Source organism: Leptopilina boulardi, unplaced genomic scaffold (assembly GCF_019393585.1).
Source record: "Leptopilina boulardi isolate dan_hultmark-lab unplaced genomic scaffold, ZJU_Lbou_2.1 LbouV2_59, whole genome shotgun sequence".
NCBI classification, from domain to species: Eukaryota; Metazoa; Arthropoda; class Insecta; order Hymenoptera; family Figitidae; genus Leptopilina; species Leptopilina boulardi.
The window spans coordinates 414,906-429,375 of NW_026138004.1; the positions used below are offsets into that span (position 1 = coordinate 414,906).

Genomic DNA, 14,470 nt, shown 5'->3' on the forward strand with positions numbered 1-14,470 from the left:
AGTTAGTGAATAATTGTAATTTTTATGCAATTCTTACAAACAATGTCTCATTTTTCTCTTTAAAAGAGTCTTTACAATTCTGATTTTGTGTTTTTGTTAAATAATGGTTTGTTTAAAAAATAAAAATTCTATTTGTTTATTAACTTTTGAACAAAATATTTTTAATAAAATTCAACAAACAGAATTATAGAAAATCTTTCAAAGAGCAAAATGAGCTATTGTTTGTAAGAATTGCATAAAAATTACAATTATTCACTAACTTTTAAAAAAAATACAAAATGTATAATTAATTATATTATTTAATTACAAATTTTAACATAAAATAATTTTTTTCCAAAATTGTACAATTGGATCTGTTGAAATAGGGTGTAATAAATTTTAAATATATTTTTAGTTCTGTTAAAAACTACTTTTTAGTTTGAGATTATGTTAATGGGTTAAACCTCCTTAATGCCGGGCATATGTTTTTTTTTGTGGTAAAGTACAAGTGGAAAATGAATAGTTGTTAGGTTAGGTGAAACTATCAATTGTTATTTAAAATTTTGTAAATATTATAAAAAATTTTAATACTTCAGATTTAGAAAGTACCATTTGTTTAAATTAAATATATGTGTCGCGCTCTGAAGAAAGGGACCTTAGAAGCAAACAAATTATAGGTTATGTTATCACTACAGTTTTTTTTTTGTTAAAAGTTTCGTTTTATTTATGTAAAATTAAAATTAAATTTATGGAATATTTTGAATGTAATAAAAACTTACATATCAATAATATTTGTATTGAGAGTTGTTCCACTTTGTGTATTTTCACTTCAAAATTTCAAAACATAACCTATATTTTTTTTTGCTTCTAAGGTCCCTTTTTTCAGAGCGCGTCACATGTTTGCTTTAGATAAACTTTTATTTAGTTTTGTTTACAACTGCATGAAATATTTTGAAAAATACTAAAAATTGAATAAATATATAGTTTTCAAAAAAAAAACAAAAAAAATGAAATAAAATTATGACGTGTGAAATAAACGTCAATTAATGCATCTGGTTTACAAGGCCAGCTAGGCGAGAACATGAATGGCTCTCGGTATAATACTACTAGCTGTCAGAAATGGTTTATGTGAATTTACAACTACATTTAGTCGAAGCCACAACTTGTGGGTCTAGTGATCAATTTTAATAAATTTTTACATTTTTTTTAAAACTGACATTGAAGAAAATTATTTTATATGACAATAAATACATAATATTAATACTTTCTAAATTTGAATTAGTGAAAAGTCGTCAATTTAAATTAGTATAAATTTTCATTAATTTTGAGTAAAATATTATTTTCATTTAGTAGTTTTAATTTTTTTTAACTAAAATTTTATTTATTTACTTATTTATGTACTTATTTATGCTTACATATATCAAAAATAAGTAAATAACTAAAAATTAGTAGAAATTTTTTTACTTATCAATTTTTCTGTATTTAAATTCTTTTTTTACTAGAATAACTTTTTTGTAAGAAAGACAAATTATTTTTATTCAAATTGTACTTTCTGAAAACTTATTTTCAATCAATGGCAATTGTTAATAAATATAATAATGGAAATTAATTTAAAAAAATTTCAAGTAAATTTTCCTTTTTGATAATTTTTTATATAGTGAAATTTTACTAATGTTGATAAATGATAACTCAATGTTTTACAGTTACCCTCTATATTCACTGTTGATAGTCAAGAAACTGAAACTAAATATTCTGCATATGAAATTTTTATCAATGTCAACTTTATCGACTGTTGAGATAACTTGAAAAAAAAGTGCAAACATGATAAAAACAACAAAAATCATTTTATTTTCTATTTTTATTCTATAGATTTATTCAATTTCATTTTAGAAACTGAAAATTTTTTCATAATTTAATTTTTCTTAATTATAACTTTCCAATAATATTTTTTCAAAGTTTTTATATTTATGAGAATTTGTATAATTTTGCCAAATTTAAAATTTAAACTCATTTTAAGAACGAACAATTTTTTCCTTATATTCTTATATTCAAAAATAAAATTTTGCTATTATAAATAAAAGCCTTGACTCTGGTATAAGTATTGCATAATATTTGTGAATGCACTATTGCTAGCACAGAAATCAAAATACTGAATCTGATTGGGAAAAAAAGGCGAGAACTGAATTTTATTGAAAAAATAAATAAAATAAAAATAATCAAATTCACAAGAGATAAAAATGATAAAATTATAATGAGGCGCATTTTACAGGCGCATATAAATAATATATAAAGTGACGTCTATTGAATAATAAATATTAAACATTTTTTAAATTTATATATTGATTTTTCGATCAAGATTTCGTACATTGCACTTATTTATCTTCTTCTTTCCTCTTGTCGAGGAGGAAAAAAGTTTTTCTGTAATAAAAAAAAAAATAAATAAAATTTCCTACGTTGAAAAAAAATTTATTTGATTCAAATAAAAATTATTTGTATCAAATATATTTTTTTAGTGTATTATAAAATATGTTTTTAATAAATAAATAATATAAATAATAAAAAAAGGAATAAAAAAAGAAATTTTTTTTATTGTTATCTGTTTGTAATTGAAAATTAAGAAAAAAAACAAAATAAATAAAAAAAAAATAATTTTTTTAATAACCAAGTAAAAGTAGGCACAATAAATTAAAAATATTATATAATCGTTCAAAAGTCAATGACTTAGAGTACAAAGTAAAAAAAAAAATCTCGAATAAAAAATTGCAGTGAAAGAATGAAATGTTTATTTTTACCCCGAGCTTTAAGGTCGTAATAATCATTATTGAAACGTGTTTCATTGCTGACAATGATGCATAAAAAATAGTCCACTTTATCACTTCTCAGCGTAGAATTAAGTAAATATATTACACCTCGGAAGTCGGTCATTCTTAATTTATCCATAAGAAATTTTTTCCCTTTATTATTTTTCTCATACGTATTTATATAGATAAGAATTGTAACATTAATAAATCTTAAAGAAAAGACAAAAACAGTTTTTTTTAAATATCCCTATGTAACAAAAAATTCAATTTTTAAAAAATTATAAAAATTAATAAAAAAAATATAAAAAAAATTGGTCAAGTACGAGTTACAATCGCTTACCTAGGGATCCGTTCAAGATTATTTAAATTTAAATATTTAAATATAATATTTCAAAAGGGCTAGCTATATTTTTTGTGAAATCTACACATAAAATTAAATATGTGTACCAAGTTTCAGCTTCTTTGCTCCAAAACTGTAATGGAGACAGGCTGTTTAATTTTATTTGACTATGTAACGGATTTTTTCATTTTCCAGGAAAACATTCTATCTTAAAAAATGGAATAAAATTGATTGTTCTTATTCTCTTGCAATTTATGTTCAATTGGTAGGTTTATTTAAAGGTAATATGTGTTGTTTGAAGGTAAAAAAATAATTGGGATATGCTGTATAATTTTTTTTCACTTTGTAAGGGATTTTTTCATTTTCCAAGAAAACATTCTATCTAAAAACAAGTTAAAAATTCAGATGTTCATTACATGAATTACTTCCTCTTTACGATCGGCAAAAAAATTTGCTTCCTCGTGGAGAAAGCAAAATTTTATTGACAAAATGTGAATTTTCGATTTTTTAACTTTCATTAATTCTTTAAATTTACCTCAAATGAATACTTCATATATATATATATATATATCGATCGATTCGTCTTGACGTAACGAATACGATTTTATTATATATAACCTTAAATTTTTCTATTTAAAAATTTTTTCAATTAAAAACACACACACATACATACATCCGGACAATTGATCAGGATCTCATATAACATGTTTCTATAAAGAAAAAAATTTGTTTCCGCCACTTTGAAAAGTTTTATAAACGAAAGGACTACAAAGCTTCCTCCACGAGAAAGCAAAAAATTCAATTTTTCTTAGGCAGACGATTTTATTGCATATTCTTGCACAAAATACACCGAAAAGTGTAGAACAAAATTGACACCCTGATCCGAGTAGAGGAAGACACTTTTTATGACCAAAAACGCATCCAAAAGCATAAAAAACTCACCAAAAAAATTCAATTTTTCTTAGGCAGACGATTTTATTGCATATTCTTGCACAAAATACACCGAAAAGTGTAGAAAAAAATTGACACCCTGATCCGAGTAGAGGAAGATCATTTTTATGACCAAAAACGCATGAAAAACCAAAAAAAAAATAACCAAAAAAATTCAATTTTTCTTAGGCAGAAGATTTTATTGCATATTCTTGCAGAAAATACACCGAAAAGTGTAGAAAAAAATTGACACCCAGATCCGAGTAGAGGAAGACCCATCTTATGACCAAAAACGCATCCAAAACCAAAAAAAATTACCAAAAAAATTCAATTTTTCTTAGGCAGAAGATTTTATTGCATATTCTTGCACAAAATACACCGAAAAGTGTAGAAAAAAATTGACACCCAGATCCGAGTAGAGGAAGACCCTTTTTATGACCAAAAACGCATGAAAAACCAAAAAAAATAACAAAAAAATTCAATTTTTCTTAGGCAGAAGATTTTATTGCATATTCTTGCACAAAATACACCGAAAAGTGTAGAAAAAAATTGACACCCAGATCCGAGTAGAGGAAGACTCTTTTTATGACCAAAAACGCATCCAAAAGCATAAAAAACTTACCAAAAAAATTCAAGTTTTCTTAGGCAGAAGATTTTATTGCATATTCTTGCACAAAATACACCGAAAAGTGTAGAAAAAAATTGACACCCAGATCCGAGTAGAGGAAGACCCTTTTTATGACCAAAAACGCATGAAAAACCAAAAAAAATAACAAAAAAATTCAATTTTTCTTAGGCAGAAGATTTTATTGCATATTCTTGCACAAAATACACCGAAAAGTGTAGAAAAAAATTGACACCCAGATCCGAGTAGAGGAAGATCATTTTTATGACCAAAAACGCATGAAAAACCAAAAAAAATTACCAAAAAAATTCAATTTTTCTTAGGCAGAAGATTTTATTGCATATTCTTGCAGAAAATACACCGAAAAGTGTAGAAAAAAATTGACACCCAGATCCGAGTAGAGGAAGACCCATCTTATGACCAAAAACGCATCCAAAACCAAAAAAAATTACCAAAAAAATTCAATTTTTCTTAGGCAGAAGATTTTATTGCATATTCTTGCACAAAATACACCGAAAAGTGTAGAAAAAAATTGACACCCAGATCCGAGTAGAGGAAGACCCTTTTTATGACCAAAAACGCATGAAAAACCAAAAAAAATAACAAAAAAATTCAATTTTTCTTAGGCAGAAGATTTTATTGCATATTCTTGCACAAAATACACCGAAAAGTGTAGAAAAAAATTGACACCCAGATCCGAGTAGAGGAAGACTCTTTTTATGACCAAAAACGCATCCAAAAGCATAAAAAACTTACCAAAAAAATTCAAGTTTTCTTAGGCAGACGATTTTATTGCATATTCTTGCACAAAATACACCGAAAAGTGTAGAAAAAAATTGACACCCAGATCCGAGTAGAGGAAGATCATTTTTATGACCAAAAACGCATGAAAAACCAAAAAAAATTACCAAAAAAATTCAATTTTTCTTAGGCAGAAGATTTTATTTCATATTCTTGCACAAAATACACCGAAAAGTGTAGAAAAAAATTGACACCCAGATCCGAGTAGAGGAAGATCATTTTTATGACCAAAAACCCATGAAAAGCCAAAAAAAATCAATTTCTCTTAGGCAGACGATTTTATTGCATATTCTTGAACAAAATACACCGAAAAGTGTTGAAAAAAATTGACACCCTGATCCGAGTAGAGGAAGACCGTTTTTATGACCAAAAACGCATCCAAAAGCATAAAAAACTAACCAAAAAAATTCAATTTTTCTTAGGCAGACGATTTTATTGCATATTCTTGCACAAAATACACCGAAAAGTGTAGAAAAAAATTGACACCCAGATCCGAGTAGAGGAAGACCCATCTTATGACCAAAAACGCATCCAAAACCAAAAAAAATTACCAAAAAAATCAATTTTTCTTAGGCAGAAGATTTTATTGCATATTCTTGCACAAAATACACCGAAAAGTGTAGAAAAAAATTGACACCCAGATCCGAGTAGAGGAAGACCCTTTTTATGACCAAAAACGCATGAAAAACCAAAAAAAATAACAAAAAAATTCAATTTTTCTTAGGCAGAAGATTTTATTGCATATTCTTGCACAAAATACACCGAAAAGTGTAGAAAAAAATTGACACCCAGATCCGAGTAGAGGAAGACTCTTTTTATGACCAAAAACGCATCCAAAAGCATAAAAAACTTACCAAAAAAATTCAAGTTTTCTTAGGCAGACGATTTTATTGCATATTCTTGCACAAAATACACCGAAAAGTGTAGAAAAAAATTGACACCCAGATCCGAGTAGAGGAAGATCATTTTTATGACCAAAAACGCATGAAAAACCAAAAAAAATTACCAAAAAAATTCAATTTTTCTTAGGCAGAAGATTTTATTTCATATTCTTGCACAAAATACACCGAAAAGTGTAGAAAAAAATTGACACCCAGATCCGAGTAGAGGAAGATCATTTTTATGACCAAAAACCCATGAAAAGCCAAAAAAAATCAATTTCTCTTAGGCAGACGATTTTATTGCATATTCTTGAACAAAATACACCGAAAAGTGTTGAAAAAAATTGACACCCTGATCCGAGTAGAGGAAGACCGTTTTTATGACCAAAAACGCATCCAAAAGCATAAAAAACTAACCAAAAAAATTCAATTTTTCTTAGGCAGACGATTTTATTGCATATTCTTGCACAAAATACACCGAAAAGTGTAGAAAAAAATTGACACCCAGATCCGAGTAGAGGAAGACCCATCTTATGACCAAAAACGCATCCAAAACCAAAAAAAATTACCAAAAAAATCAATTTTTCTTAGGCAGAAGATTTTATTGCATATTCTTGCACAAAATACACCGAAAAGTGTAGAAAAAAATTGACACCCAGATCCGAGTAGAGGAAGACCCTTTTTATGACCAAAAACGCATGAAAAACCAAAAAAAATAACAAAAAAATTCAATTTTTCTTAGGCAGAAGATTTTATTGCATATTCTTGCACAAAATACACCGAAAAGTGTAGAAAAAAATTGACACCCAGATCCGAGTAGAGGAAGACTCTTTTTATGACCAAAAACGCATCCAAAAGCATAAAAAACTTACCAAAAAAATTCAAGTTTTCTTAGGCAGACGATTTTATTGCATATTCTTGCACAAAATACACCGAAAAGTGTAGAAAAAAATTGACACCCAGATCCGAGTAGAGGAAGACCCATCTTATGACCAAAAACGCATCCAAAACCAAAAAAAATTACCAAAAAAATCAATTTTTCTTAGGCAGAAGATTTTATTGCATATTCTTGCACAAAATACACCGAAAAGTGTAGAAAAAAATTGACACCCAGATCCGAGTAGAGGAAGATCATTTTTATGACCAAAAACGCATGAAAAACCAAAAAAAATTACCAAAAAAATTCAATTTTTCTTAGGCAGAAGATTTTATTGCATATTCTTGCAGAAAATACACCGAAAAGTGTAGAAAAAAATTGACACCCAGATCCGAGTAGAGGAAGACCTTTTTTATGACCAAAAACGCATGAAAAACCAAAAAAAATAACAAAAAAATTCAATTTTTCTTAGGCAGAAGATTTTATTGCATATTCTTGCACAAAATACACCGAAAAGTGTAGAAAAAAATTGACACCCAGATCCGAGTAGAGGAAGACCCTTTTTATGACCAAAAACGCATCCAAAAGCATAAAAAACTTACCAAAAAAATTCAAGTTTTCTTAGGCAGACGATTTTATTGCATATTCTTGCAGAAAATACACCGAAAAGTGTAGAAAAAAATTGACACCCAGATCCGAGTAGAGGAAGACCTTTTTTATGACCAAAAACGCATGAAAAACCAAAAAAAATTACCAAAAAAATTCAATTTTTCTTAGGCAGAAGATTTTATTGCATATTCTTGCACAAAATACACCGAAAAGTGTAGAAAAAAATTGACACCCAGATCCGAGTAGAGGAAGACCCTTTTTATGACCAAAAACGCATGAAAAACCAAAAAAAATAACAAAAAAATTCAATTTTTCTTAGGCAGAAGATTTTATTGCATATTCTTGCACAAAATACACCGAAAAGTGTAGAAAAAAATTGACACCCAGATCCGAGTAGAGGAAGACCCTTTTTATGACCAAAAACGCATCCAAAAGCATAAAAAACTTACCAAAAAAATTCAAGTTTTCTTAGGCAGACGATTTTATTGCATATTCTTGCAGAAAATACACCGAAAAGTGTAGAAAAAAATTGACACCCAGATCCGAGTAGAGGAAGACCTTTTTTATGACCAAAAACGCATGAAAAACCAAAAAAAATTACCAAAAAAATTCAATTTTTCTTAGGCAGAAGATTTTATTTCATATTCTTGCACAAAATACACCGAAAAGTGTAGAAAAAAATTGACACCCAGATCCGAGTAGAGGAAGATCATTTTTATGACCAAAAACCCATGAAAAGCCAAAAAAAATCAATTTCTCTTAGGCAGACGATTTTATTGCATATTCTTGCACAAAATACACCGAAAAGTGTTGAAAAAAATTGACACCCTGATCCGAGTAGAGGAAGACCGTTTTTATGACCAAAAACGCATCCAAAAGCATAAAAAACTAACCAAAAAAATTCAATTTTTCTTAGGCAGACGATTTTATTGCATATTCTTGCACAAAATACACCGAAAAGTGTAGAAAAAAATTGACACCCTGATCCGAGTAGAGGAAGACACTTTTTATGACCAAAAACGCATCCAAAAGCATAAAAAACTCACCAAAAAAAATTCAATTTTTCTTAGGCAGACGATTTTATTGCATATTCTTGCACAAAATACATCGAAAAGTGTAGAAAAAAATTGACACCCTGATCCGAGTAGAGGAAGACCGTTTTTATGACCAAAAACGCATCCAAAAGCATAAAAAACTTACCAAAAAAATTCAATTTTTCTTAGGTTAAGAGCATTTGAACCTTCGTGACGTCACAAATCATGGCGCATGACACGCAAACTTCTCAGGTATGTGAAAAGCACAATTTTGAATGTTTTTTAAAAAAACCTTTTGGAAAATACCCAGTCGAAAATCGTAAGTTTCCCTGAAGGGTTCACATGGCCTTCAGGTAACTGTTATGAAGGTTTCAAAAGCTTCATGGCAACTATTTATACATTAGACCTAAAATTCTGTGATATTTGCTTTCTGACTTCTTAACGGGAAGCTTTTCCTACAGCTTGTTGAATATCTGTGGACAGCTTCTAGCAAAAGGTCTACCAGTTTGCTTGGTGAATGCTTTCCTAATGCCTGGTTTAATGTGTAAGAAAGCAATTCTATTTGCTTTTCACAAGTTGCAAATTAATATGTAATTTAATTACCTTTTTTACACTTCCTGAAAACTAGAATAATTTCATTAAATTAAACTAAATCGAAAAATCATAAAAATTCTATAGTAATTTGTAAATCCGTTTTATACAATTAATAATTATTCTTTATATATTATATAAAAATTATTTTTCAAAGAAAACGTTTATTTTTAAACACTTAAATTATATACGAAAAAAATTATATATAACTTGAGCAAAATTTGGGGTTAGGAATACGAACATGGTGAAAACCTTTTATATTGAATAATGAATACAATTTCTTAAAAAAAAGACAAAATATTTAACATTTAAAAAAAAAGATTATTATTTTTATACTTGATATTTATGAATATTTTTTATAAATAATATATTCTTTATTCTTTTAGAATTTCATAATTTATGAAAATGAATTTAACAGCGTATTTTTAGTTACAAATTTTGGTTGACAACAATGTACTAAAAGTTAAAAATTTACAAAATATTTTAATTATTTATTAAAATATTTATTTATTTAAAATATTTACTGTGGAAATACCGAGTCTGACGTAAATAATTTTTCTTTAATTCTTCAATATTTAAATATAATAATCTAATACATAATATTTTTACGAGACAAATAAAGATGGAAAGAAAGGTTAAATTTAATTTTTGATCATTGTCATTTTTCCGCTGTTTCCTGAAACATCCATGACGCTTCATTTCATTTTCGCCACCTGAACGCTTTCTTTTTATATATGCAAAATCCTGCAACTCTTTGATAACTCTCTCAAAGCTACTTGAATGCTTTGTTTAAAACGTACAAAATTTGTTATTTTCAAGCTTTCCGTGGAAGCGAAAAATCGGCCATAACAGGCTTCCTGAAAGTTTTCTAAAGCTAGTTATCTACTGTCTCACAATTCTCTAATGGTTATCTCAATACTTCAAAACAACTTTTTGTTCAGCTTAACATAGCGTAGGATTTTCGACTGGGTATTCAGAATAACACAGACTCTGTCTGTTATGTGCGAAAAATTCAAAATTTTGCGTTTAAAACGTTTTTTAAACAATGTTTAAGTTCCAAAAATGGCCTACATATAAGCAATTCGTGTATTTTTCCTTACTTGTGACAACCAACTTAAACATTGTTTAAAAAACGTTTTAAACGCAAAATTTTGAATTTTCCGCATATAACAGACAGAGTCTATGTTATTCTGAACATTTTCCAAAAGGTTTTTTTAAAAAATATTAAAAATTGTGCTTTTCACATACCTGAGAAGTTTGCGTGTCATGCGCCATGATTTTTGACGTCACGAAGGTTCAAATGCTCTTAAGGAAAAATTCTGCAGTATGAAAAATCGATTATGTGGAAATTATATCAGATAATAATTGGAACAAATGAAAATTCATCTGAATGAAAATTCTATTCAATGAATTTCTTCCCAATAAAAATTTTTTAAAATGCCTATTATGTTAAATAAAAATTCTGACAAATAAAAATTCGAAGAAATAAAAATTTTGTGAAATGAATTTTCAGTTATATAAAAATTCTGTAATATAGAAAATCGCTTTGATGTAAATTATGCAAAATGCTATTTCGAACAAATAAAATTTCGGCTTAAAACTAATTAGGACAAATAAAATTTGATAAAATGTAAATTATGACTAATGATTTTTAGAACATAATCATGCGTCCCAAAAATACGAATGTATATCAAGTTTGAGTCCAATCGGTTAAAATGTCTAGATTTTAGAGGGGGTGGACAAGATTTTGTGGACGGACATGAGTGAAACCATAAGGGTTCCGTTTCGTTTTACTGCGTGAACGGAACCCTAAAAATTGCAATTGTGTACACGAGATAAGAATTTTTTTGTTAATTCTAATGGAAAAAGAAACGCTGATCACAAATCCGAAGTCTGATTTTCAAAAATCAAAATAGCGAATTCAATATGGCGGACGAACCTAAATTTTTTTTTTAAAATTGATTAATTTTGCTTGGATCTCGCTACTCTAGGGTTTTTGGGGTCGCTGAATACGAATCTGAAGTCCGATTTTTAAAATCGAAAATGGCGAAAAAATTTCTTAAAATTGACCAGATGTTGGATCCATCCTTTTGAATTTTGAAAATCTAATGTCAAATTCGTAATCAATGACCCCCAGAACTCCTTAGTAACAAATTTCAAACGAATCTAGTCAATTTAAAAAAAAACTTCCGCCATTTTGAATTAAACGCTTATTTCTCGAAAAATTAATTTTGTTCGTATGTTTTTTCCCAAAAGTGGTAAAAAATAAAATTATATTTGTGTTAATATTAACTTTAATAAGCGTAACACATAATTTACAAGAATAATACACAGAAAAATAATCACACGCATTCGTTTTGTCATCGCTTAAAACGACACATTTTTTTTCAAACACGAATCCTGAACAACTATGTATAATATAATTTTTTTGTGTTTCTTAAACGTCAAGTAAGTTTTGTAGTTTTAGACAATTATATTATACAATTAAAAGTATCATAAAAACACACTTTCTTACTCCTTAACACATAATTAAGGCCTAGGAATCTTAAATTAACTCTACTCTAATTCTCTTTCAATATATAGCATACAAGTTTTTTTTTTTTTTTGTTTTCTTACTCACATTTTTTTTTTACTTCTTATCAAAAATTATCCATATATGTTTTGTAATATATGTTAATTTTTTTTTTCTCTAAAAAATGTTCCATCAAAATTACACACTGTTCAAAATTCGTATCAGTCTCAATGGAACAATATTATATAATGATTTTATAAGAGAAAATTTCATCTATTTATTTTGTTGTATGAAAATTTTTTGCTTTAAGCAAAAAATTACATTGGAGAAAATTTTTTTTCATTTGATGAAAATGTTATTTTGCTTGCAAGAACATTTTGTTTGGCAAAAGTTTTCATTACTAAAAAAATTATAATAGACTTTAAGAATTAATAAAAATATTTTTAAATAAAAAGTATTTTTTTTTTTGTTATATAGAGCCGGTTTTCACCGTGTGGATTAAATTTAATATTCGGAAAGGTTAGAGGCAGTTCTGAGTCGGCGCAGAAGCAAACATTCTGCGCAGACGCAGAATACATCTACTGTTATTAACCTCTCCGAAGATTAAATTTAACCCACACGGTGAAAACCGGCTCATAGAAATTAACAAAATTGATGGACAAAATTTTTGTTTCACTGATACCAACTTTGTTGACACATAATATTTTTACAGTAAAAAAAATACTATTTATATTGTACATAAAATTAAATTAACATTACAATATTAATGATGATTCAAAATATTTTGAAATTTGAAGTCAAGTGAAGATTACAGTTTGAAGTCAACTTTTTATTTAGGATAAAAATCCTTATATTTATATTATTAATAATATAATGTAATTAATGTTATAATTACGTTACATTAATATTAATTAATAATAATAGAAGCATGCGCCTTTTGAATTTTTTTTTTTTTTTTAATTAACACTGTACATTTTTATTTTTTTCCTTCATTAAACATTCAAATGGTCACTATATAGTTTGGTTTTAAAAAACAAAAAATTTCTATTTTAACAAGAATAAGGCAGTTTTTTACAGGTTTCCATAAATTTACGGAAGACGGCATTGATCGGATATTTTTTTTTTACATTTTACAAGCAAAACTGATTAAAAAATATAAATGTGTACAATGAAAAAAGAATTTTAAAAAATAATGTTTGCAAATTAAAATAGACTAGATCAAAATTTATGAAAAATTTTTTTTTCTACTGTTAATCTTCATTTTTTTTACAATCTCTACTTCACTATATAAAATGTCGAGTTTGCTATACATAAAATCCACTGTTAAAATATTAACTTTTCTTTTTTCTCTTAATTATTATTTTGTAACACATTACGACGTTATTAGTGAAAAAAAAAATTTTTTTTCAAAAATTTCAAATTTATAAAAAAAAATTTTTTCATTTACGTTACAATAAAAATGTAATTTTATGTTAATTTTTTTTTTTCAATTTTGTAATCAACATTCAAATATTAAAATCAATTTGTTTTTTAATGAAGAAAAAATAAAATTATTTTTCTACAACTTAAAAATTAGATACATTTTTTGAAATATATTTTATTTTTACATCGTTCACAATGTGTTACACATTCTTTTAAGTATCGATGAATTGTTCTCATTTTTATATAATGATATGTTCTATGGGGATTTGAATTATTTTAAATTTTTGTTAAAATTTTTTTCTTATTTATATGTACTTTGATTCGTTTAATTAAATTAAAAATGGTCAATATTTTTAATCAAATACATTTATCAATCCCACATACTGAAAAATAAATTAAAACCTTTTTTTTACAGTTTCATATATACATATATATGTATATACAAAAAAAAAGTGGTTTTCTTTAATTATTACAGACATTTTCTATTAAGCTCTACTTTCAAAAGCTCGTAATTATTCGTGTGATGCTTTGTACCCTTTTACAAAAAACTATTGTCTTCTTATTTACGGTATTTTGTTTTATCATTAATTCGTTCCTGAATCATAATAATATATATTTATTTATAAATATAGAATAAATTTATTTAAAAACCAAATTAATTCACTAAATCTTAATTGTTTATTTAATGTAATAAATAAATTTTTAATTTCGTTAGAAAAAATAAAAATTTATAATTATAAATAAAAAGTTAAAAATTAAATTGAATTCATTTTACCGAAATAATAGTAAAAATTTCTGAATTCTTAAATGAGTTTTACATATATTATATTCTTATAAATACGATTAATAATTTATTAATGTTAATAGGCGACAATCCAAATTTTTGAATTTGTAATCATTTATATAATTTTACAAACCTTTTAAGACACCTGAATTTTTTTTTTTTAATAATTTTTTGATCAGTTTAAGAATCATGATACAGAAAATTGTGCAACTATTTATTAATTTTTATTTTTACCTTCTGTAAGTTTATATATTTTTTAATTTATTAATTTCTTAATTTAAATT

General features: G+C 26.4%; 1 long non-coding RNA gene across 8 annotated transcripts; it reads right to left on the reverse strand.

The window, feature by feature from the left end:
• Positions 1–4,355: 4,355 nt before the first annotated feature.
• Positions 4,356–8,544, reverse strand: LOC127290335 (uncharacterized). 8 transcript variants are annotated; one of them, XR_007844298.1, is made up of 5 exons: positions 7,946–8,544; positions 7,035–7,184; positions 6,136–6,285; positions 5,237–5,386; positions 4,356–4,627 (listed from the first exon to the last, which is right to left on the reverse strand). It is a non-coding gene; the product is annotated as an uncharacterized LOC127290335 (long non-coding RNA). The 8 variants fall into 8 exon arrangements; XR_007844300.1 differs by lacking the exon at positions 5,237–5,386; XR_007844302.1 differs by lacking the exon at positions 4,356–4,627 and having other exon boundaries at positions 5,115–5,386; positions 8,098–8,544.
• Between the last annotated feature and the right edge of the window lie 5,926 nt (positions 8,545–14,470).